Below are 27611 nucleotides of genomic sequence, written 5' to 3' on the forward strand. Positions count from 1 at the left end.
TGAGAATGACCATCAAATGCAGTCAAGGCGGTAGGTGAAGGAACAGCCGAAGGCAATCCAATAGCCTTCCAACATGACATCGACATGACACACGTGCAAGCTCCTTCATCGATAAGGGTATGAAAAATGTTGATTTTCTTGTATGCAGAAATTATTTGGAAATCCATATGACGAGGGAGTCGCTTTTTGACATTTAACATGTCAAAAGTGAGCACTAAAGAGTTAGTCGGATCGACTGCCCCAATCGCGGAAGGTAAAGCACTTCGTTGAGCTGGACATGACTGGAGAACCTCTAAAGTGGACATGGCACATAGACTCTGAGCCATATCCTCCACAATGGAGTAATTCTGGGCGGCCCTAGCATTAGGATTAATAGTCGTGCATTTAGCGGAACCTTTCGGTATCCATGGTATAGTCTCGACAGGGGGTCGCTCAATATGAAGGTCGGTACCTCCAGGAATAGTCTTGTCCTTGGAAGTTTCGACTTCACCGTAATCACGTAACCGAGTAGCCACATGGACGTTAGAACCCATCATGAAAACATTTGATGATTTTTCCCCTTCCTGGTTGCCCCCTGCGGAGGCACCAGGATTTGAACTCACGCCAGCAAGAAGTTGTTGCCCTTGGGGAAAAGGGTTGGTTAACACAGCTTGAGAACTAGAAGTCCCTTGCTGCCCTAACAAGCACTGAGCATCTTCAATCTTGGGGCAGAGGTGAGTTAAATGGTCTCCACTGCATAACTTGCATGGAAACTTGACTTTCTTTCTAGACTCATTTCTACCACCACCATCATTATTGCCCAGATTTATTTGCGTCAGTATTCCCATCCTGATTCTTTTTCTTACCTCGTCCTTTCTTTTTCCCATTGGAATTTTGATTTCCTTTGGGGTTATCATATTGGATGGCATTAATCGAAGAGGTGTTGGAAGCCCGAGGGTTAGACGATGTGACTTGGTTGTTAGAAGTAGTTTGTAAAGACAACTACTACAATTAGTTCAACAAGTTCACCGCATTTGTGTCTACCTACCCAACGATACCATCCGCGTGGGGACCTGGCTCCGACTTAGCTATTTCAACCTTAGAACCAGGAGCATCTGGCATGTATTTTTGTAGGATCCCAGACTGAGAGTAGATCAATTCTAATTGCTGGGCCCTAAAAATGGCTTGCTCCTCAGAATAGACTCTAGACATGGAGACATCCTTAGAGATCTCGGGTTGTGAAGATTTCAAAAAACATTCGAGACAGTACTCTGGAGGGATTTAAGCTTTAATGAGCCTCTTTCTCTGTCTCCATTCTTGAATATGGTCAGAAATGTGAGTTTCCTTATCCTGTCGAAAAGTGAACCGAATTTTAGTTCCGGCATCATAACGGACAGGAAACTGGAAATGATTTAAGAAAATATTGGCTAAGTCAGCGAAAGATGTAAATCTGCCCCCTGGCAACTCTATACACCATTTGGCCGCATTACCAGTCAAGGTGCGTTGAAACAATTTTAACCTAATTGAGTCATCGATAAGGGAGTTAGATGAGCACCACAAATGGAATGTGGTTACATGGTCACCTGGGTCTTCACCGCTCTTCCCTTCGAATTTTGGAATGTCTGAAGGGAGTTTGGTTGGGACTGGAGGCCAGGTCGAAAAGTACTTGATTGGATCATTTGTTAACTTAGTGAGATCTGGCAAGTTTAAAGTTGCCAGAAATAGAAGCCTAGGAGAACCTTGGGGATTCCACCCAGACTGGGTAGAGCTCCCAAAGTTCTGAAAAGATTGGCTTGGATTTTGGAAGGCACCAGGCTGCCAAAGGTAACCAGCAGAACTGGTTGAACCAAAAGGCAAGCCTTGTGATCCGGCAAAATTCGGAGTTTGACCAACTCCGGCCGCAAAGCCTCCATAACCAGCAAAGTTTCCTCCTACAGGATTATAAGGAGTTGATAACCCCTGATACGGATTCTAAGCCGAAGCTAAGGGAGGAATACTTTTAAACAAACTAACTTTGGACTACGGCCTATTCCCTTGTTGGCCGATAAATGGATTCCCAGTTCCCGCGCCACTAACCCAGGGTTAGTCCAACCTTGGAAAGGATTACTGATTTGTCCTACAGAAGAAAAAGGCATGGATCCTATCATCAGGTTGGAATGTGGTATATGACCACTTCCGAAAGGAAAACCCTGGAATGAAGCTGATCCACCCATCATGGACGTGGCAGAACTAAACGGAACTGATGGAATACCCTGTGAATGGGTGCCAAATGGGAATAATCCAGAACCAAAAGCATTGGTTTGGGCATTTCCGCTTGTGGACGGAATGGAGGTAGACCCAACTAGAGATGTGCTAGCAAAAGATCGAAACAAAGAAGTAGAGGAGATGGAAATCGTTCCTCCCCCCTGTACCGATGTTGGAGTCTACATAGTCGTAGCACTTGTAGTAGAAGCCATGCTTCCAGTAGTGGCCATCTATGGTAAGCACGTAGCGTAACCTGGACTTGACGGTCTATGCGTCAGAGTCCCAATGTATTGTAATATGTCTGGATGACTAGATGGTAGGGGAAAATTTGGAGCCGCTAACGACTTTGAGAGTTATTCTACCTCTATGTTATTCTCCACTTGAAAGAGAACTCGAGAAAGAACTGGAGTGTTCCTCTCTTGTTCCGCAGAAGTGCCAGGCCTTGCTTGAATACTAATGCCCCTGAGAGGAGGATCAATCCCCGATGCGTCAACTACCGTGGGATGAAACCCACCAGCAGTATTACCTCTACGCCTTCTAGGAGAAGGCTCTAAACTTGGTGGTGAAATACCACGAAGTCTTCGAGACCGTCTGGGTGATTGGTCAGCCACTTTGAATTTCTTGTTAAGATCTAACTAAAGACTCAAAAAATTGAAAGCTAGGCCAACTTAAAGCACAGAGCACACACTATAAATTCCCTAAAGATAACAACCACTTAAACAAATCCCAAGTATTTCCACTCAGGGTGATTAGGACCGGACACCAAAATACAAGAAAGTGGATCAAAAGGGCCTTCCGAGGATAGTCTCGGATGATGAGGGCCCAGTCCTATCAGCAAAGGTATCAGAGGAAGTTACGCTGACCTCCTAACAAAAACCTGCGCCGGTGCAAGCCTCCAAGCTTCGCAAGGGTGCCCTCCAGTAGTACTGTCGAGAGTGATGCAATGTCGACCTCAGGTGCCATGGGATTCCCCTCCGCAGCCACCTGTGTAGATCCCTAGGAGTAGCAACTATGGATACCAGCTCGTCACAGAATCCAGGCAGAACAGTCGTGAGGTAAGTTCGGACAAGTAGGAGAGGGGGTATCTCTCTTGCCTGTCTTCACAGACCCTTGTTCTTAACTCCCAGATCTGGAGCTTTCTTGGTCTTCGTAACGCTATTGGATTTTCACTCGCTATTCAGACCCCTATGTTTGACGTTTAAATGGCCTTGGATAGTTAACTCTCCACTCGCCTAATCTAAGGCCCTAAAATCCTAAAACTTGTTGGTGTATCTAACTTAAAAAAAAGTTTTAGTGAATTTTAATTAGCACTTGATTTTAAAATAAGCTATTCTTTAAGTCACAGGATAATGGAAGTGAAACTAGTGGTGTTTTTTGATGCAGAAGAAATTAATAAAAACCTAACTACATGCACATGCACTTGTTTTCGTTTTTCGATGAAAAGCAATTTCTATAGGGTTCAGAGGAACTTCTAATAAAACAAATTTTTCTTTTCTTTTCGTTAATTCATGCTTCACACTCCCAAAAGTTAACAAAGCTATGTATGCCTAAAAAGATATGCAAATCTATCCTAATGCAACAAATATATGCTGATGCAAGATTCAAAACTACTCTAAAAACAAGAAATGAAAGTTTCTTGCTTATCAATTTTTATTTTGCCACTTAAAATGTCTAGATGGAATATGATATGCTACCATTCATTTCGTCTAAACACTAAAAAAAAGTTCCAAGACAAACATAAAGCACTTTCATTCACTAAAAGGAAACCAAATAAAAACAAAGTTCAAGAAAGCAAAACTAAGTTTTCTTCAAAAACAACAACAAAAAAGTCTTTTCAAAAATGCTCTCAACAAGACTGAAACTTTGTGACTGAAGAATAGGAAACAAACACTTTTGCAAGCTGACACCACACAATGGATGAAAACTCAACAAAAATAAATGTGTTTAAGGATGCCCTTAACAATCAAAAGCAGTAATGAAAGCTTTGGCAACAAAGACCAAAAAGATAAAAAAGACAAATTTCAAGAAAGTGTCAATAAACAACTTTCATGAAACAAAGAAGTGGATGGCCATGAAAAGCGGTTTTGTCAAGCAAACAAAAAATCACCAAAATCAATATTTAACACAAAGATTGAGATCAATCTTCCTGACCTGATGAATCAGAGCAGCCAAGATTCCTAGCAAGAAATCTTCCATGCTTTAGAAAAAAAATGACGCTTGCAATAACAAAAACAAGACCAATACCCCTTACAATCAGAGAGAATTTGGAACAAGATGCTTGCTATAAAACAAACAACTGATACTAGAAAATGACTATTTCAGACTGAATCAAACTACCAGACAGACCTTCAGAGATAAAAGGATTTTAAAATCTTGAAAATTTTTATATATACACGACTGTAACTAAGGAAACCTGCGTATACGCGGGTTCACTTAAGGAAACATGCGTATATACGCCTCTGTAACTAAGAAAAACAACGTATATAAAAGGTTTCAAGAAAAATAAAAAAACAAACTAAAGAAACTGTCAAAACTTAGAATTCAAGAACAGACCACATAGTGACAGCAAGCAAACAAATAGTTGAGCCCTGATTGGCTTGAAAACACCCAAACTAGGAACAACAAGAGTGTTGTCCCCAGTGGAGTCGCCAATTCTATTGAGGGAAATGTTCCCCTAGGGCTTTTGGGTTGAAACCCTATCAGACTGAAAGTTGTCTATATAGAGAAACACACATTCACACAACCATTATGCTATTATAAGAAAATTCTATGATAAGGGGACGTACCTTAGGTCCTACGTTTGAGAAGGTCCTCAAGGGTCCAAACCCTTCTTCAAGTTCCTCTTGCTCCTTTGTTCTGCAAAACAACCAATTCCAAAGAACATAGCAGTATATGGACAAAAGCTTATAAAGAAACCATCTTCATGTTATAAAGAAAGGTAGTTAGTTATGAAATATAAACAACCGTTCACATATGAATTCTAACATGAATATCATAAACATAAAGAAGATTTATATCAGGAACCAAGACATGTGTTTCTTTTATTATAAACAAATAAAGTACAGAAAAGGAATAATTTCACCTGAGTCACCTTCCGCAGGCTCCAAGCAAAGCTTCCTTCCGGATCCGTCCAGCCTCAAGCCTTTAACAAACTCCTTCCATGACTTACTCCATGATGTCACAAGTAGTGGATGAACATCAACACACAAGGAAACAAGGGTTTCATGTACAAATGGGGGAAGCGCAGAAGGAACAAGGGTATTCAAACCTGGTCAGGGGAAAATCTCAGCATAATAACCATTCTCTCTCTTATCTCCTTCTTAGGCCTTCCCATTGAGGTCTTTTTATACCTCTCCCAAAGTAGTTTTTTAGTTGGGAGTTGGTTGGGAACAGTTGGGCCATGGGCACTAACAGGTGATCAGCAGGTAAAACCCGCGATCTCCACCCAAAATTAAGGAGTTTTATATTTTTAAGTGTTTTAATACATATACGCGGGTTGGGTATATACCTACCCACGTATACACGCGTTTAACTTAGGGAAATGTCGCGTATAAGGGATAAAACACTGTTTTTTAAATTTTAGGACCAGGTCTGGAAGGAGGGGTTGCCCTAGGCCATGAGTGCAGCATCACAAACCATAAGAGTGAGATTTGGAGCTATAACACCTGTTATGCTTAAAATCTTACTCTATTTATACCTTCCCATGGTTCGCAGACCATGGGGAGGCTGAATTGCTTTCTATTGTTTTACATTATTTTTGTGCAGACAACCCTTTGACTCGACCCATTATAGTTCGCGCTCCACACACTTCACGAAACTTTTACAATATTGTTACCCTAAATTGTGGGCTTTAAGCACCAAAACCATTACGTGGGGGATTTGCTACCCAACATGCCCCAACACAATCATTGTGACTCGTCACGAGTCACTCGTTGGTGTGGCAAGACACACTACCAAGGCGTCTTGATTCACCATTCCTGCGAGTGATGTACTTCATTCTGCTGCTCCATCCTTACCTCCTGCAAAACTCCTCCAAATGCCTGCTCTATTGCCTCTACTAATACGCTCAACCGATGATACTCATTCTACTTTGCTTGGTTAACACAAAGCGGCCTCTTATAGGATCTTAGCTCTAGCTGAGGCACCCAAGGTGGGAATTCTTTTTGCCAAAGTAGAAAGTTTCCAATCTCTGGTCGAGTATACGCACTATCTGCTGAAGCTTGTGTTGAATTTTTGCAAGAGCGATGTTGTTGTCCATGAGATCCCAATCTTCAAGGTGTGTCAGAGATGAACTGTTAACTGAAATTCCATCCTTTGTCTCAAGATAAACCATCTTTACCTTATCTGTCATGATTTGTTGGCCAGCCCGTGGTTTAGGCAGTGACATCCGGACTCGTTCTGCTTCGCATCTAAGAGTTTACTGTCGATGCTGAGCTCGGCGCGGCATTCGTGGCCATCAATGCCACACTATTCGGGAGGGCCTACATCTCGATTGGCCATATTAAAAACCTTGGGCTTACCCCGTGAGCATTGAAGTTCAACAGTTCCATACTGACAGGAAGGCACAATAGCTTACTTCTATAGACACCAAAATTTGTTTGGTGGATGCCCTACTGTGATTTATAGGCTTGTAGAAATTCAAATTCGGTCATTCCCTCCTTTTCTGGCACATTAATGTTATATCTATTGTAGATTATTCCGGATCTGGCTCATACGTTGTATCTTAATTACCCACCACCCAATCCTTTTCGTAGTATCTCAGACATCTTTTCATGAGCAGTGAGAAAAATGGTCACATCTGTGTTTAACCACGTAGCAGCGTGGGCTCGTTTGAGCAACTGCGACCTTTGTAACATACTGATTCTGCGCGTGCCCCTTTTGTCGCACAACCTCCTAACATACTTTTTACTGTCCTGTGCTCTCTTTCAACTGTCCAAAGCGATGCGACTATGCTGCAATCAGTTAGTCAAGTAGTTGGCCCTCCCATGTAGAGCTTTAGGTGGCTACCATTTACTCTTCCTGGGAAGGGATCTCCATTAAGCTTGCTGAGCTAGACCACGCCTCCATCTGTGACTTCTTTGATTACATAATGTCCCAACTAAAGCATTTGGAGTTTCACAGGGAATTTCTCGAACTTGCTATTGTACAGTAATATTAGATCATTTTCTTTGAACGTTCACAACTTGATATGGCGATCATGCCAAGCTTTTTCTCACTGATTCTGTACCTGTTGATGGAATCCCGCTAGAAATTGTTCCACTTCAAGTTCTTCCAGTTCTACGAGCCTCTCTTCCATGGCCCCGTGGTCTGCCATGCTTGTCATTACTGCTATTAGCAAACTTGGTACAATGTATTCCATTGGCATGATGACTTCTATGCCATAGACTAATCGGAAAAGTGTTTGACCCATAAATTTCTTGCATGTGGTTCGGTATGCCCATAGCACAGCAGGTATGCACAAATCCCAATTCCGCTGCACATTACATACTTTGGTTAACGTAGTCTCCAAAATATTCTTGGAAGATTTGACAGTCCCATTCACTTGCGGATGGTATGGCATACTTTGCTGATGATATATCTGGAATTCCTCAGTGAGTGCGTTGATAGTGTCATTTAGAAAGTGTGTTCTGCGATCGCTCATGAGAATTTTTGAGCATCCAAACCACGTCAACACATTCTCGAACAAAATTTTTGCAACTGTAGTGGCCGTGAAGTCCTTAACCGGTTGTGCTTCTGCCCATCGAGTCAAATATTCTATCGTGGTGATGATATAACATGCACCTATCTTTCCTTGAGCTGTGATGGGCCCCACAAATTCAATCGCCCATTTTTTGAACGATTGCAGTGTCATCTGTGGATTGAGTGGCATTTCCTCCCTTTGTGATGGTTTCCTAGTCTGTTGACATACGTCACAGGCCCAACAGTACGTTTTTGAGTCTTGATGTAGAGTTAGTCACCATAGTCCGACGCGAAGAATCTTCTATGCTATTGCGCATCCCGCATAATGCCCTCCTACAGCCCCCCATGTGTTTCTACGAGGATCTATCTTCTCTCAAATTTAGGTACATATCTTCGTAATATTTCATCACTTCCCATTTTGTAGAGGTGCCCCGCAAAAATAGTAAAATCTGTTGCGCGTATCACCAATTCTTTCCTCTGTTGAACTGAATATCCGTAAGGTGCGGTCCCTATGGTTAAGAAGTGCTTTATGTCCTCGAAGTGGTTGTCTACGACACGCACTGTATAGAGTTGTGCATCAAGTAGTTCTTCCTCCAAATTTGTTGGCTCCTCACGGTTCTCAATTCATGAGATGTGATCTGGACCTACGTTTAGGCATCATGGATTCACAATGACTTCAAAGTCATATTCTTGGAATAGTGGCGGTATTTCTAGAGTGCGTATACCATCACCAGTCCCTTGTGCTCAATAGTAGAATAGTTCTTTTCAGATTTGGATAGCTTTCGGCTTGTGAACGCGATCGGGTGATCGACGCCTTCCACACCTTCTTGCGTAAGTACAACACTCAGCACAATACAAAACGCATCAACATGTACATGAAATTCAATGTCCCATTTTGGAAAGACCAGAATGGGAGGGGGTGCCATTTTTTCCTTGAGACTGTCCAAACTCTTCTTGCATTCCTCATTCCAACAATATGTAGCATCCCTTTTCAACAACTATTCCATTGGGGTCGTGATTTGTACATAGCTCTAATGAACTTTCGGCAGTACCCAGTGTGTCCCAATGTGGCACGCAACTGTTTGACACTTCGTGGCACCTCTAGATTGAGTATGACAACAACCTTTGCAGGATCCACCATCAAGCCTTGCTGGCACACCACATGACCGAGCAAGTTTCGAAAGGGGATGAGGAAAGTGCATTTCTTAAGGTTCAACGCAATCTAGTGTCATCGACACATATCCAGCATCAACTGTAAACTCACAATGTATTTCTTGACTAGCCCAAATACAGTCCAATCATCAAAATAAACTTCCAAAAACTTATGGATGAATTCCTTGAACGCAACCACTATTACGTGTGAAAATATCGCTACCACATTATTCAATCCAAAGGGCATAATAGTGTATTGGAAACATCCCCATTCGGTCAAGGAGGTTGTCTTGCTTCTATCTTCCGATGCCATCTTGATTTGATGGTACCCTGAGAACCCATCCATGAATGAGTAGGATTCCTACCCGCCAACATTCTCCAAGACTTCATTTGTTAAGGGTGTCAGGAAAGGGTCATGGACATAGGCATCATTCAGCTTTCAGAGGTCCATGCAGATTCGTATTTCGCCCTTTCATTTTTTCTCCTGCACTATCATAGGACTCACCCAGTCAGATTCTTCCACTGGTTCAATAATTCCTGTTGCTAGCATTTTGTCCAATTATTCATGGAACTTTTCCTTCTACTTTGGATTCAGGTAGTAAGAATGCTACCTAACTGGCTTCGCGTCCAGTTTCAGAGTTATCTTCATCACTCCTAGGTCGTCGAGGATCCCTTTTAACTCCGTGGTTTTGGTCGAGAATAAGCCTTCATATTCTCGAAGTAACTCGGTGACCTTATCCACCGTGGCATCACCCCAATAGTCTCTCAGCATCGCGAGCTTTGGCTCCTCATCTGTACCAATATTTACCTGCTTCATTTTAAAGGGCGTTGTGATGTCGAGGTCCTCGATTGATGGTTCGCAAGCCTCGCGACTCCCCTCTGTTTATGAGATATTGATGTTTCTGGGGTCATCATCATCATCCTCTACTTGCACATTGTAACATTCTAAGGCCTGACTTAACTGATGTGGCCATACTCGTTGCACTATTTCTTCTAGTTCCTGAGGCATTTTGAAAATGGCGGCTTTCATAACCTGTAGCGCATCGCCAACAGTATCCATCCATTGGTCCTCAAATAAGAACGTTAATAAAAATCCTTCACGCAAGATATCCCATTCGCCTATACCATGTCGGAGTTCTGTCTCAGTATACCAATTCCTTGGGATGACATCTAAGGTATGGTAAAATGACTGTACCCACTCTAGCTGGGGTTATTCTCCATAGGCTTTGGTCCATTTTGTGAGGTGCATGTGTGGGTCATCATGTCCATCATATTTCTCAGTTATTCATAGTTCTGGCTTCCCAAAACTTATCTGCATCATCCTTCTACAGCCGCGCCAGTTGTCAAAGGTTCCTTCATGTGTTCCCCACCAACATGCAGACATTGCACGCAGCACCCACTTCAATGCATCGAACCTCTGGTGCTTTGGTACTGCGCCTTTAAACTTGTTTAGGAACTCATCCACCACTGTCAACCCATCATACATCAGTAGACCTCGATCTTGAGCTGTTACGCAACGCAGTGACTTAGTCATCATATTACAGTTTATCATTGTTACTTGGCTCAACAAGTTGTGCTAGTGTTCGTCTTCTTCATCTGAATCGAGGTGCAGGAATCTATGCGCTCCCACGATATTTGCTCCTCTGCACTGAGATTTACCTAGTCCCGATTTCGCGCAGTTATTTTGTAGACATAATCCAAGTCATCCTCACTTCCATCGTCGCGTACAGGTTCAGTGTACCGCACTCCTTTGGTTGGATCTAATGGAATAACTACGCGAAGGGACTTTTTCTCAAATATCATCTTCTGCTTCTTTAAGTTGATGACTCCATTCATTTATGTGGCCCCGTCTATTCCTAGCAACTAAGGGTAAGGGTTGCTGTCATCCACAATTTTTATTACCTCAAAATCCATTTGTGTGCTCGTGCCTTCTATATCAACTATTACTCCTTGCAATCTCCCTATGGGCAAGATCTTTTGTTGGTTCACCATCCATAGTTGAATAGGGGACCACTCTAAAGCAGGCCTACCCATGCATTCCCATGTCTGTTTAGGTAGCACATTCGCATCCGAACCCATGTCCAGGATGACCTTATCCATTTCAAAGTTGCCAATCTACACTTTCAATCACATTTCCCGCCCAGTGCGCAAAGCATGCCTTCCGAGTTTGCACACCACACGTGGTTCACCTGTCCCTATGCACCTGGTTATTAGCTCTTGTAATCCCTTAACTACCTTATTGTCACATAGCAGCTTTATACATGTCTCTAAAAAGGTAGTTAGCATGGAGGGATCCACTTCCGACTCGGGTTGATCCTTACTACCTGGAGTAGAGACCTCTGCGAATATCTTCTTAGCTTCCATAAACATTTCCTTCGCGTGTTCAAAGTCGAACTCAGGTTGCTTTGTAGGCGCCTTTCACACCCATGTATTTTCTTCAGGTTGTTTCCCTTTATCTTCCCCTATGGCTGTGCCACTTCTGAGCATCATGTTCATGTTGGGGTCTTATTCGCATAGTACATACCTCATCATTTGGACGTTCTGCATTAGCGTAGGTTGTGCTACCCTTTTCTCGCATATCTGCGCTATCAGCATGGGACAATCTATCATTTTGTGATCGAACTTCTCACAGTATGAGCATGATATCCTAGTTGGGTTGGTACAGTCACGTGCATAGTGCCTAGGTCGTCTACAATTGTAGCAGATTAACTGCCCACAGCCTCATCCAGGTCCCCTTCCTCCTCGTCCTCATCCTCGCCCCTGGAACCCACCATGCGCTATTATTGTGGCTGAATCCTAACCTTGCGCCTCATTCAGCATCCTGTAGGTAGGCGTTTGATCCATCAATAGTTCATAACTCTGACAGTCTTGTTCATCGTGGCCCACCAATCTACAAAAATTGCAAAATAGCTGCTCAGGGGTATGTGTAAACATCTGTAATAGATGAAAGTTATCCATTCTATTCCTTCCTCCCACCTGACAGATTGTGCACCAGAGAGTAGGAGTTGCACTTAGTCCTGCCTGCACCTCTGCTCTCAACGGCATTGGCCCTCCCCCTGCCAAATAATTTATGAATACCAAAAAATTATCCTTATCTGGCCATTGCTTTTACATTTTATGCACCAAACTCCTTCTTGTGCTTCTAGCTGGGGCGCCCTATACTGTTTCAAGCTCTTCATCTCTAAGCATAGTTTTTGTAGTTGCACGTGGATTTGCTAAACTCCCAACCCTAGATCTTGTATTGGAGTTTCATGCAACCTCATCCCTATCTCTAATGTTTCAGCCTAAGTTGAGATCTTCTGTTGTGATAGCATCATCCTTAGATGTGGTGTCAAAGATGCCACAAACCACGCGTGATGTTGCGCATCCGTCAACGTCATGTTAGCTTCCCAGATTGTGATCTTCAAGCGTTGATCCAGATCCCATGGTGTCTTGCCTAGAAGCATCACAATTTCCTTAAGTCTGATGATTGACTGAGTTTCTAATTTCTGATGGCTAAACTCTTTGTTCAATGCATCCTAGATCTCCATTACTCCGGCATTGGGATGAACACCAGAGTGCTTAATATACCACATCAACACGCGATCCTGCAGTGCAATCACCAAAGTAGCCATTTTAATGTTATCATCCGTAACACCTTGGGCTTCCCAGACTGCCTTTACCACAAACCAGAACTAGTCTGGTTCCTCATTTCCTATGCCTCTAAACATGGGCAACTTGATCGCACTCACTAGTCCAACCCTTAAAGGTGGTGGAGGAGGGGTGGGTGAAGAAGGGGTTGATATAGATGAAGTGGGCGATGGTGTGGATGGAGGTGGTACTATGGAATGCACTGCTTTATCAACCATACCATGCTTCTTGGAGAGAACCCTGCGAGCTCCTCCTCGCTTTCTCACGAAAGTGAAATTAGGGGACTATTCTCTATCACTTCGATCCCTTGGTAGCCTCTTTTGCTCTGCGTTACTCAAGACATCAATGGATCTGCATAACCCATTTTTCACATAACAAAATTTAGTCTAGGTATTCAATGATTTGATGTACTTACCCCGCATCCCCTTGGGAAAACATATTTCCACTTTGTTGTAGCTCATGGTTGTACCTATCATGGACTCAGTGATAAACCCTTCTATTATCCGATCTAGCCAATGATCTACTGCCTATGCGATTTTATCTTCTAATGCCTCTAGCTTGCATACCAACTCTAGAGTCCACACTATAGGTTGATCAAGCTTGCACCTTCCCTAGCCATCTATTAGTCTCATGACCCACTCATATAGTACTAACAAGAAATACCCGAAGAATATCTCATGGATTTTTGTGTACATGTAGCGATCCTACCACCTTTCGTCAGATATCTGCGGGGTTTTGTTTTCCTGCACCACAAACTCATGAATCCTCTGATCCAAACAATCTTCAATCTCTTTCTCTGTAGGGTTCCAGTGTTCCGACATTAGACATCGCTTAGGCAGATCCTAGTCCTGGCAAGAGAACCATTTATTCACTCGATGGGGCCTAAGCGAGGTTCAGAAGTGTTTTAGCCAAATAAATCCTGCACTACCGGCCCTTTCAGCAATAATCCATAGAGCCTGGACAAAAGTCTCACTCGAGGTAGTATGGGAGGGTGTTGGAACCAGGTTTCCGCACCGTTGGGATGTCTTGATGTGGACTGGAAGGGTCGTGAACTGATCTGTGCACTCGCACTACTGTGCACAACAATCGGGCCTTCACGAAGCTCGGAGATGAGGCACTTCTTAGATTCTTATTATTAATGTATCTATTATATATCGGATATAATTCTTAAAGTCTTTAACCCAACATTCAAAAAGAGATAACCAGCATGCACAACCATAAATCTTACAGATATGCATAAAATCAGATCATAAGCATAAACATATAGATCCGTAATAAAAGGCACAATAATTCAGAAACACTTATCTTTATTACTCTTCTGTTTAGTATAATCAATTCCACCCTATGCACTCAGTTACAAGGTTCTACACACATAGCTGAGGACTCTATCAGGACTCTGCGCACTCAGGGACATAGCCTTCTCTAACTACTACTACCCACAACTTGGACTTACAGACTTGGAGCGAATATTGCCTTCACAAACCCATAATACATAAGACCTTAGCCAAGAGCTACCTTCTATCCTTAAAATATTACTCTATTTATACCTTGGTCCGTGGACCATGGGCAGGCCGACTTGCTTTCTATTATTTTACATTATTTTTAGGTGGACAACCCTTTGACTCAACTCGTTACAGTTCGCGCTCTTCACACTTTGTGGAACTTTTACAATATTGTTACCCTAAATTGTGGGCTTTAAGCCCCAAAACCATTACACGAGGGATCCGCTACCCAACAATGAGGCTCAACTTGAATTGAATTGATCAAAGCTACAACATATACCTAGTATGTGAATGCATTCTTTCTTTCTCTAAATGACCTTCTAGCAGCAATGAGTCTATCGACATCCTGTAATGTGTCATGGAGCCAAAGTGGCCTCTTCTTGGCAAGGGGATCACTGGAGTAGTATCCAAGGGATCCATATGCTCCATGGGATCATCAACCATGTCTTTCTCAGATTTGGGCACAGATGAAACTTCTAAAATATCCTTATCATCATTCTTCTTTCTAGGAGGAGGAAGTTCCTTTTCCTTTCTAACGGTGAAATATTCATCGAATGTTTCATCCCTGGTAATTTCAACCTTCCTTTGACTAGGAATTCATATTCTAATTATTTATTTTTTTTTGGAAAACCTATGAAGAGTTTTTCTGAAGTAAATGTTTCCGAGTGTTACTACGTTTCAAACCATCATCTCGGGTCATAGAGCTTGTTATTTTTTAAATTTCTATCGCTTATTTAATTCTTATTTTTAACTAATGTTCTTCATTTTGGATAAGTTTAGAATTTTCCATGGAAATGTAATGAGAGGGGGAGCATGCATGTTATCCCAAGGCATATTTTGAAGCTTTATTTCCCAATATGTCTGAAGCATTCTCTTTGATTCTAATGTTAACCAAACTATTAGTTTCTCATATGTATTTTTTTCCGCAAGAACAAGGGACAATGAAAACACCATTATGTAGATTAGGGTACACTTGGTAGTTTACAAAGTCAGTTAATTTTCTAATAGTGCTTGGAGGAGCGAAATGATACATGATATTTATTTTTTTATAATTTTAGATATTTTTTCTATGGTTACTTTTATGAAAGAAACGATGATTCTAAGGAAGCCAACATATATTCTCGTTTTTTTTTTTTTTTTTTTAATTTAGGGCTTGATGGATAATTTTGTTAGTGATGTTTCTATGATAACCCTTATCTTTAAAGACATTGTAAAGATGGTAAGGTTCAGGGTTTAAATGTTCACGATCATAAATTTTGTTTCTCTAGTGGATAGGGCTTTGATGATGCCAAATTTTGTTTAGTATGGTGATGTGAATGTAAATGCAGATATCTATCAGCGTGAGTTTCCTTTCTAAAGACTTATTAGCCTAATTTTCCATTTTTCTTGTTTAGGAGGAGGTCAAGGAAAGGAAATTTCTTTTCTTTCTCAATTTAAATAGTGAATTTAATGTGTTCTAAGAGGAAATTGATGTGAGATATAAATTCATCAAGTTCATCTTTTCCATGGCTCTATTTTATGAATATGTTGTTGGCATATATTTTCCATTCTTCTGGTGTGAATGGAAATGAGCTAAGTGATTTTCGTTCAAAGTGTTTCATATAAATGTTGGCCACTATTAGTGATATTAGTGATCCCAAAATTACACCTTGCGTTTTATCATGGACTTTTGCTTTAAAACAAAAATAATACAAATTTAGACAAATTTTAAATAATTCTTTAGTTTCATTGTCAATCATGTTTCTCATAACATCAATAGCTTCATCCACGAGGACAATAGTGTAGAGTGATACTATGTCAAAGCTGAAAAATATGTCATTATCATTTACTTCTAACTTTTTTATCCATTCAACAAAGGATGCATAATATTTCACATGTGGCTAGTTTTTTCCTGATAATGGGCGCAATTTGTTAGCAAGATATTGAGCTACGAGATAAGTGCATGATCCTATGGTGTTCAGTATAGGCCTCAGTGAGATGATAGATTTATGTATAGTAGGAGCTCCATATATTCTAGGGATAATTGAGGAGGTTGGAGTAATTTTATTCTTTGTGATAGTATCCATCAATGACTCTTTGATTTTTTTGATGACATTGCGAACAATTTTCTTACTAGGATATTTGTCAATAATTTTATAACATCTACTATTGTTTAAGTGATCATACATTTTTTCATCATAATCCTTTCCATTCATTATTATAATGGAATTGCCCTTAACTGATTTTAAAATAACTATTTATTTTTTATTTCTTAGGTCTTATAATGTTGTAAGTTCATTTTTGGATAAATTGCAAGCAGGAGGTTTGGCATTTCTGAGGATTCTTGAAAGATCTAGTCTAATTTCTTTTTATTTAATAGAATATAAGCCCTTGATTACCACTTCAACATTACTGATTACTTCTTCAACGAGTATTTTGTTGGGGGATATAACAAAATTCAAACTTTTTGAAGTAGGCATTCAAATGCATTCTCTAATTCAAGGTCAAAAAGGCTAATGAAAGCATATTTTTAGGGTTCTTATTTACTATATTGTGAGATGATATTGTAATTGGCATTTTAATTTTTTTATGACTTGAAATTCCTTTATTACAAATGTAGTTATTTATTAATTTTTCTTTTTTATTCTTTGAAGATATTTCTTTATTCCAATTGGATGAATCATTTATCAATTTTTTCTGACAGGATGAATAATTTTAAGTGAGATAATGCACTTCATATTTTTGAGTGGGATGGAGTGTTTATTATGGTTGAATTATAAGGATAGTTCTTGTTGTGAAGTAGAATTTTTAAGTGACGATCTCACCAAATTTTCGAGTGGGATGGAATTCTTATTGCACTATAATTTTGAGGAGCCTTCTTGCTATGTGGAACCTAACTACACGTTGTCTTTTCTATTACGGAAAGTTCTGTTGTGAGGAGTGTCTACGAAAATATATTGAATGTTGATTTCTATTGTGATAAAGTCAAGGTGTGACATAATTGTAGAGCAAGCTTTGGTAGGTTTAGATTTATCTTGGGTAGAGACTAAAATATTTATTTTCTTATCTTTCTTTTTTAGTCAGATTCAAGCCAATGCTCAGATTTGGTGTAGCTAACTACATCCATAGATAGTCATAAATAAAATTGAAGAGAAGATGCTAATTTAAGATGTAATTTTAGCAATTTTTGAGAAATTTTAACCAAAATATTGTGGGTTTTATTTCACTTTTAACTAGGGTTTCACTGAGTTTATTGAAGATAGGTATGTTACAGCTGTGTCTGAGAGGTTGGTTAACTTTGGAGAATTTTGGTATGATGTTTTTCTCCTTGTAGTGCTTTAAAATGATATATTTGATATGTATTTATCTCTTAATAAACAAAAATTCTCAAATTCTATTGCATTTTCCATTATATCCCTTCTATTGTGGGATTTGTTATTTTGAAATAATGATTCCATATAGGTGAATTTAATTGATATATTTGTTTTCGGAAAACGATTGTGAATATTTTTCCTATAAAACCCAATATTTTGGACTTTCAAAGTATTTTGAAGATGAATCACTTTGAAAGTCTGAAACAATGGTTTTTATAGAAAAACTCTTCATAATTTTTCCAAAAAAAATGAAATTAATTAAATTCACTTGTATGGAATCATTATTTCAAATTATTAAATCCAACTATGGTAGGGATATCATGAACAATGTGTTGGAATTATGATGCATGTGTTGTCCATGATGGAAACTCACCTATAAGAGAATAAGTATATAGTAACTAAATTAATCCACAGGTCAGTTCAGAGGTGACACAGTGATGGAACAAAATAACAAAATGATGGGACAAAGGTTTACATATCAGAACTAGAAGTTTTATAAACATGAATATTTGATTATCTATATGCAGATTCGTCTAGGCCAAGTCACATGTACACGCAGATACAAAAAAGAAAATTCGTGTACATGCTGGCACACTAATTTAAGACTAAGGGTCCTTACCATGGTATTAGCCCACAATATTGACCACAGTAACGGTTACATGATCCCGTTCAGAATTACCATCATCACTAGTGTAGTTTTCAACCCATTTTTGGGCATGGAAGCTCCCCACGACATGTTTTGGGGTTCAAAGCCCAAGTTTTGAGTTGATATCATTGTAAAGCTCTACGAATTGTGGGCACAAAATGTATGTTAGAGTCATAGGGTTGTCTGCCCTAGTTTTGAATGTAAGGTCAGCCTACCCATGGTCTACGAACCATGGGATTGTATAAATAGAGTGAGGCTCTAAGTTCTAAAGAGACATGAAAGGAACGAAATCTAATAGATAGCACAGCAGAAGAAAAAAGCAAGTGTAAAGTGTGTCTTGGGTCGTAGTGTAGGAGAAGGCTCTATAGCTGAGTGTGCATAAACTTAGTTATCTGCAACTAAGTGCGTGGACCCCTACAGCTGAGTGTGAAGGGCAAAATCGAGTATGTAACCGAAGGAAGATAACAATAAAGAGAAGTTTTATCTTAAATCCGCGTATCTATTCTTGGGTTATTGTCTGCTGATATAAAATGCAATTATATTGTTTCTTTATTGCGTGCACTAGTATGAATTGTGAATATTGTTAAGTATAATTGAAAGCACATAGATAGGCTAAGTTAATCAACTAATACCGGATTACTGGTAAGGACTTGGGTAATAACACTGTTCGGCCCCTGAGCAGGATTGTGCAAAGGTAGCACCTCATGCTACGAGGAATGGGTAAGTGCGCATAGCAGCATGCACGCAGCATCGAATTGCAGACCACTTGAACTCATCAGACATCTCCAGGGTGTGGAAACCTAGTTCTAGCACCCTCCCATACTACTTCGGGTGAGACTTCAATCCATGCTCCGTGGACTGTTGCTGAAAGGGCCAGTAGTACCGAGATTTGTTTGGCTAAATCACCTCTGAACCTGGGTCAAGCCCCAACAAGCCAACAAATGGTTCTGTTGTCGGGACCAGGATCTGCATAAGGGATGTCTAATATCATGTCCCTAGAATCCGATGAAAAAAGAAATTGAAGGGTGGTTGGACAGAAAGATTCATGAGTTTGCGGCACAGGAAAATAGGAATCCATGAGTATCAAAGGAACAGTGGTTAGAGTGCTACTTATATACAGAAATCCACAAAATTTTCTTTGCATCCTTTCCCTCTGAGTTGTATGAGTCGATCACGAAGCTAGTAGAAAATCAAGGAAGGTGTAGGCTCGACAAACTGATTGTGTAGACTCCAGAACTGGTGTGCAGACTAGAAGCATCAGAACATAAGACCGCACGTGCTGTGGACCACTGTCTTGATCAAATTATAGGAGGGCTTATCACCTAATTCGTCGTAGACACTTTAGTTAGCTACAGCGAGGTAGAACGATGCTTCCTCAAAGGACCGCGAGGTAAGTACATTAGATCTTTGAACACTTGGATTAAAATTCTATTGTGTGGAAAGCGGGTTATGTGAATAAATTGATGTTTGGGGCTACGCAGAGTGGGAGGATCTATAGAAACGAAGGTAGCACCGAAATAGAAAATAGCCCTTTGATTTCACCTCGGTGAGAAAGTGAGGAAGAGCTCGTGAAAGTTTCACCAAGAAGTGCGATCCGTCTGATAAGGCAACGAATTTTGAGCATACCACCTCCACCTACACAACCACCGGTTTCACCATCTTGACCCCCACCGCAGCCCACACCACCTCCGCCACTACCATAGTTCAATATGGTGAGCGAGATATAATTTCTGATGTTCAAAGGACTAGGGAATGAAGATCCGAACCAATTTTGGTTCGTAGTAAAAGCTGTATGGGAAGCACAAGGAGCTGTCGGTGATAATATAAAGAAGGCAACATTGGTAAGCGCATTTCAGGATAGCACACTAACATGGTACATTAAAAATTCTAATGTCCATCCAAACGCAGGGATCACAGACCATCATCTCGGGTCATAGAGCTTGTTATTTTTTCAATTTCTATGGATTATTTAATTCTTATTTTTAACTAATAATCTTCATTTTGGATAAGTTTAGAATTTTACATGGAAATGTAATGAGAGGGGCAGCATGCATGCTATCCCAAGGCATATTTTGAAGCTTTATTTCTCAATATGTCTCAAGCATTCTCTTTGATTCTAATGCTAACCAATATATTAGTTTCTCATATGTATTTTTTTTCCGCAAGAACAAGGGACAATGAAAACACAATTATGTAGATTAGGGTACACTTGGTATTTTACAAAGTCAATAAATTTTCTAATAGTGCTTGGAGGAGTGAAACCATACATGATATTTATTTTTTTATAATTTTAGATATTTTTTCTATGGTTACTTTTATGAAAGCAACGATGATTCTAAGGAAGCCAAAATATATTCTCGATTTTTTATTTTATTTAGGGCTTAATGGATAATTGTGTTAGTGATGTTTCTATGATAACCCTTATCTTTAAAGACGTTGTAAAGATGGTAAAGTTCATGGTTTAAATGTTCATGATCATAGATTTTTTTTCTCTAGTGGATAGGGCTTTGATGATGCCAAATTTTGTTTAGTATGGTGATGCAAATGTACATGCAGATATCTATCAGCATGAGTTTCCTTTCTAAAGACTTATTAGCCTAGTTTTCCATTTTTCTTGGTTAGGAGGAGGTCAAGGAAAGGAAATTTCTTTTATCCTCAATTTAAATAGTGAACTTAATGTGTTCTAAGAGGAAATTGATGTGAGACATAAATTCATCAAGTTCATCTTTTCCATGGCTCTATTTTATGAATATGTCGTTGGCATATATTTTCCATTCTTCTGGTGTGAATGGAAATGAGCTAAGTGCTTTTCGTTCAAAGTGTTTCATATAAATGTTGGCCACTATTAGTGATATTAGTGATCCCAAAACTACACCATGTGTTTTCTCATGGACTTTTGCTTTAAAACAAAAATAATACAAATTTAGACAAATTTTTAATAATTCTTTAGTTTCATTGTCAATCATGTTTCTCATAACATCAATAGCTTCATCCATGAGGACCATAATGTAGAGTGATACTATGTCAAAGCTAACAAATAGGTCATTATCATTTACTTCTAAGTTTTTTATCCATTCAACAAAGGATGCATAATATTTTACATGTGGCCAGTTTCTTTCCTGATAATGGTCGCAATTTGTTAGCAAGATATTGAGCTACGAGATAAGTGGGAGATCCTATGGTGTTCACTATAGGTCTCAGTGAGATGATAGAATTATGTATAATAGGAGCTCCATATATTCTAGGGATAATTGAGGATGTTGGAGTAATTTTATTCTTTGTGATAGTATCCATAGACGATCCTTTGATTTTTTTGATGACATTGCGAACAATTTTCTTACTAGGATATTTGTCAATAATTTTATAACATCTGCTATTGTTTAAGTGATCATACATTTTTTCATCATAATCCTTTCCATTCATTATTATAATGGCATTGCCCTTAACTAATTTTAAAATAACTATTTATTTTTTATTTTTTAGGTTTTTTAATGTTGTAAGTTCATTTTGGATAAATTGCTAGCAGGAGGTTTGGTGTTTTTGAGGATTCTTGAAAGATCTAGTCTAATTTCCTTTCATTTAATAGAATGTAAGCCCTTGATTACCACTTCAAATTTACTGATTACTTCTTCAACGAGTATTTTTTGGGGGATATAACAAAATTCAAACTTTTTGAAGTAGGGATTCAAATGCATTCTCTAATTCAAGGTCACAAAGGCAAATGAAAGCACATTTTTAGGGTTCTTATTTACTCTATTGTGAGATGATATTGTAATTGGCATTTTAATTTTTTTTATGAATTGAGATTCCTTTATTACAAATGTAGTTATTTATTAATTTTTCTTTTTTATTCTGTGAAGAGATTTCTTTATTCCAATTGGATGAATCATTTATCCATTTTTTCTGACAGGATGAAGAATTTTAAGTGAGATAATGCACTTCAGATTTTTGAGTGGGATGGAGTGTTTATTATGGTTGAATTCTAAGGATATTTCTTGTTGTGATGTTGAATTTTTAACTGATGATCTCACCAAATTTTCGAGTGGGATGGAATGCTTATTCTAGTATAATTTTGAGGAGCCTTCTTGTTATGTGGAACCTAACTGCACATTGTCTTTTCTATTACGGAAAGTTTTGTTGTGAGGAGTGTCTAAGAGCAAAGTTCGGTAGGTTTAGATTTATCTTGGGAAGAGACTAAATTATTTATTTTCTTATCTTTCTTTTTTTAGTCTGATTCAAGCCAATGCTCAGATTTGGTGTAGCTGACTGCATCCATAGATAGTCATAAATAAAATTGAAGAGAAGATGCTAATTTAAGATGTAATTTTAGAAATTTTTGAGAAATTCTAATTAACCAAAATATTGTGGGTTTTGTTTCACTTTTAACTAGGATTTCACTGAGTTTATTGAAGATAGGTATGTTACAGCCGTGTCTGAGAGGTTGGTTAACTTTGGAGAATTTTGGTATGATGTTTTTCTCCTTGTAGTGCTTTAAAAATGATATATTTCATATGTATTTAGCTCTTAATAAACAAAAATTCTCAAATTCTATTGCATTTTCCATTATATCCCTTCTATTGTGGGATTTGCTAATTTGAAATAATGACTCCATATAGGTGAATTTAATTCATATATTTGCTTTCGGAAAACAATTGTGAATATTTTTTCTATAAAACCCAACGTTTTAGACTTTCAAAGTTTTTTGAAGATGAATCACTTTGAAATTCCGGAACATTGGTTTTTATAGAAAAACTCTTCATAAGTTTTCCAAAAAAAATGAAATCAATTAAATTCACTTGTATGGAATCATTATTTCAAATTATCAAATCCAACTATGGAAGGGATATCATGAACAATGTGTTGGAATTATGATGCATGTGCTATCCATGATGGAAACTCACCTATAAGAGAATAAGTATATAGTAACTAGATTAATCCACAGGTCAGTTCAGAGGTTACATAGTGATGGAACAAAATAACAGAATGATGGGATAAAGGTTTACATATCAGAATCAGAGGTCTTATAAACACGAATATTTGAAGACCTATACACGGGTTCATCAAGGCCAAGTCACATATACACGCAGATACAAAGAAACAAATTCGTGTACATGCTGGCACACTAATTTAAGACTAAGGGTGCTTACCATGGTATTAGCCCATAATATTGACTGTAGTAATGGTTACTTGATCCCATTTAGAATTACCATCATCACTAGTGTACTTTTCAACCCATTTTTGGGCATGTAATCCCCCACGGCATGTTTTTGGGTTCAAAGCACAAGTTTTGAGTTGATATCATTGTAAAGCTCCACGAATTGTGGGCACGAAATGTATGTTAGAGTCATAGGGTTGTCCGCCCTAGTTTTGAATGTAAGGTCAGCCTACCCATGGTCTACGGACCATGGGATTGTATAAATAGAGTGAGGCTCTAAGTTCTAAAGAGACATGGAAGGAATGGAATCTAATAGATAGCACAGTAGAAGAAAAGAGCAAGTGTAAAGTGTGTCTTGGGTCGTAGTGTAGGAGAAGGCTTTGTAGTTGAGTGCGCATAGACCTAGTTATCCGCAGTTGAGTGCGTGGACCCCTGCAGCTGAGTGTGCAGGGAAGAGTCAAGTCTGTAACCGAAGGAAGATAATAATAAAGATAAGTTTTATTTTAAATCCGTGTATCTATTCTTGGGTTATTGTCTGTTGATATGAAATGCAATTATATTGTCTCTTTACTATGCACACTAGTATGAATTGCGAATATTGTTAAGTATAAAAAAAAGCACACAAATAGGCTAATTTAATCAACTAATATGGGATTACTAGTAAGGACTTGGATAATAACATTGTTCGGCCCCTGAGTAGGGCTGCACGAAGGCAGCACCTCATGCTGCGAGGAACGGGTAAGTGCGCATAGCAACATGCACGCAGCATCGAACTACGGACCACTTGAACTCATCAGACATCTCCAGGGTGTGGAAACCTAGTTCTAGCACCCTCCCATACTACTTCGGGTGAGACTTCAGTTCGTGCTCCGCGGACTGTTGCTGAAAGGGTCAGTAGTATAGAGATTTGTTCGGCCAAATCACCTCTGAACCTGGGTCAAGCCCCAGCAAGCCAATAAATGGTTCCATTGTCGGGACCGGGATCTGCATAAGGGATGTCTAATATCGTGTCACTAGAATCTAATGAAAAAAGAAATTGAAGGGTGGTTGGCCAGAAAGATTCATGAGTTCGCGGCACAGGAAAATAGGAATCCATGAGTATCAAAGGAATAGTGGTTAGAGTGCTACTTATATACATAAATCCACAAAATTTTCTTTGCATCCTTCCCCAATGAGTTGTATGAGTGGATCGCAAAGCTAGTAGACAATCAAGGAAGGTGTAGGCTCGACAAACTGATTGTGTGGACTTCAGAACTGGTGTGCAGACTAGAAACATTAGAACATAAGATCGTGCATGCTGTGGACCATTGGATTGATCAAATTATAGGAGGGCTTATCACTGAATTCATGGTAGACACTTCAGTCAACTACAGCGATGTAGAACGACGCTTCCTCAAAGGACCGTGAGGTAAGTACATTACATCTTTGAACACTTGGATTAAAATGCTATTTTGTGAAAAGCGAGTTATGCAAATAAATTGATGTTTGGGGCTACGCAGAGTGGGAGGATCTCTATAAAAGAAGGTAGCACCTAAATAGAAAATAGGCCTTCGATTTCACCTCGGTGAGAAAGCGAGGAAGAGCTCGTGAAAGTTTCACCAATATGTGCGATCAATCTGATAAGGCAGCGAATTCTGAGCATACCACCTCCACCTACACCACCACTGGTTTCACCATCTTCACCCCCACCTCCACCACCATCATAGTTCAATATGGTGAGCGCGATAAAATTTCTGATGTTCAAAGGACTAGGGAATGAAGATCTGAACCAATTTTGGTTCGTAGTAAAAGTTGTATGAGAATCACAAGGAGCCGTAATAAAGAAGGCAACGCTGGTAAGCGCATTTTAGGATCATGCACTAACAAGGTATATTAAACATTCTAATGTCCATCCAAACGTAATGATCACAGATATCCAAGCTACGCTGAACAGGGAATTTAGCAGGCCAAAATCGGAGACACAATCAATCATTGTGTTTAAGGAAATTGTGATGCTTCCACGAAAGACACTGTGGGAGCTGGATCAGAGACTAAAGAGTATGATTCGCGAATCCAACATGACCTTAATGGAGGGAAAACACCATGCATGGTTTGTAGGGTCACTAACATCGCATCTAAGGACCGCGCTGTCACAGCAGAAGTCATCCACCCAGGAAGAAGCTTTGGAGATTGCAATGAGACTACATGAGACCCCAATACAATATCCTAGCCTGGGAGTCTAAAAACTCCACATGCAACTAAAAAATTTGTGTTTGTAAATGCAGAGTTTGAAGCAGGACATGAAAACTCAGCCAGAGGCACACGAGGAGGTATGGTACATAAAATGCAAAGGCCAGGGGCATGACAAGGACCATTGTCTAGTTTTCGTGAACTACTTAGTGGGTGGAGGGTCGATGCCATTAAGACTAGAGGCACAAGCAGGACCAAGCATGGCACCTACATTATGGTCCGTGATTTGCTAGATAGGAGGAAAATATGCTACGGATAATTGTCATCTCTTGCAGAAGTATACATAGATGTCCCAACAGTTGTTTTGTAATTTTTGCAGATCAGTAGGCGATGATGAGTGCACCTACAGAAGATATGAGCTGATGATGGATCAGACCCCTACCTATAGTGTGCAGACCAAAACACGAGCCCTTGATCAAAATACAGGGATGGCGCGTGCTGGATTTTAGGGGCGTGAAAAAGGTCGAGGTGGAATGGGACTAGGAAGGGGTCACAGAGAGGTGATTTGTTACAATTGTAGAAGGCCAGGGCATTATGCCTGTGATTGTAAAAATCTGATGAGAGAATCATGTCTATATTATACCTAGTTTGATCATGAGACGGAGGACTACCCTACACTAATAGTGAGGTTGCACGATAAAGGAATACTCCAACCTCCCTCGACTCAAAACCTACAAATGATGAGGTCTGAGCCACATGAAGAGGACCCAAATGTAAACATCATGCTCTAAATTGGTATTACAACAGGAGATGACAACGGCAAGCAACCTGAAGAGAGTTCTTGGGTTCACAAGGCTCCTATAAAGGAACGAGAATTCGATTTGGTGCATGTGAAGGAGAAATTCATGGGAGCTAATAACAACTTCACGGAGGCCTCCATTTCAGGTAGTAAGGACAAACTAGAATTGGAGATGGACCCGTCAATGCTTACTACCTTTCTAGAAACATGCATGAAGCTTTTGCATGGTAGCAAGGCTGTGAAGGGACTGCAAGAACTCATCACTAGGTGCACTGGATCAAGAGAGCCCCACGTAGTCTGGAAGATCGAGAAGCACACAACGCGAACAGGAAGGGAGATGAGATTGACTATGCAAATTGGGGACTATGAAATGGATCAAGTGATTCTAGATTTAGGATCAGATGTGAATGTACTGCCAAAGGAGACATGGGAATGCATGGGCAGGCCCGCATTGCAATGGTCCCCTATTCAATTGCAAATGGTGAACCAGTAGAATATCCTACCAATGGGAAGGTTGCAGGGAATAATAGTAAACATCGAAGGTGCTAGCATGCTTGTAGATTTCAAGATGATAGAGATTGTCGATGACAGAAATCCCTATCCCATGCTGCTGGGAATCAGTTGGGCCATTGACATGAATAGAGTGATAAACCTAAAGAAGCACAAAATGATATATGAGAAAAAGTCACTGTGCATAGTGGTACCTTTAGACCCTGCAGAAGGATCGCACTACACAGAGCGAGTATGTGATGGCGATCTAGATTATATCTACAAAATCACCGCATGGGAGCAAGACTGGGTGAATCCTTCAGTGGATGGCAGGATTTTGTGAGAGATCTAAATTTCTTGTGCATCAGATTTGGATGAGGAAACAGAATGAGAGAAGAACCAATTACACGAGGTAACCACACTCAATTGCAACATGATGGCAAGATCACTGCACTATGTGACAACAGAGGTAAAGGATCTACCTATGTATGATGGGTTGACAATGGTGGATGAACTCCTGAACAAGTTTGAAAGAGAAGTGCCAAAACAACAACTTTTTGACGCTCTGAAATGGGCACTACGAGATATGCCTACAAGATGGTGGGGTGTGCATCAAAGCAGTTTTGAGAACTGGTGCGAGTTCAGAATGGTGATGCTTATACAATTTGGAAAGCCTTCACTATGGATGGAGGCCGGGTATGATGGATGAAACAGCCTGCGTGCCCACCTCTCCAGATGGATACAGGTGTATGGTATGCAACCTAGAAGAACGCACACCATCCTTGCGATAGAAAATAGGAACAACAAGCAGGAG

The sequence above is a fragment of the Pinus tabuliformis genome, chromosome J (assembly GCF_031772625.1).
Source record: "Pinus tabuliformis cultivar Carrire ecotype Pingquan chromosome J, CPIR1, whole genome shotgun sequence".
Classification (NCBI taxonomy): domain Eukaryota; kingdom Viridiplantae; phylum Streptophyta; class Pinopsida; order Pinales; family Pinaceae; genus Pinus; species Pinus tabuliformis.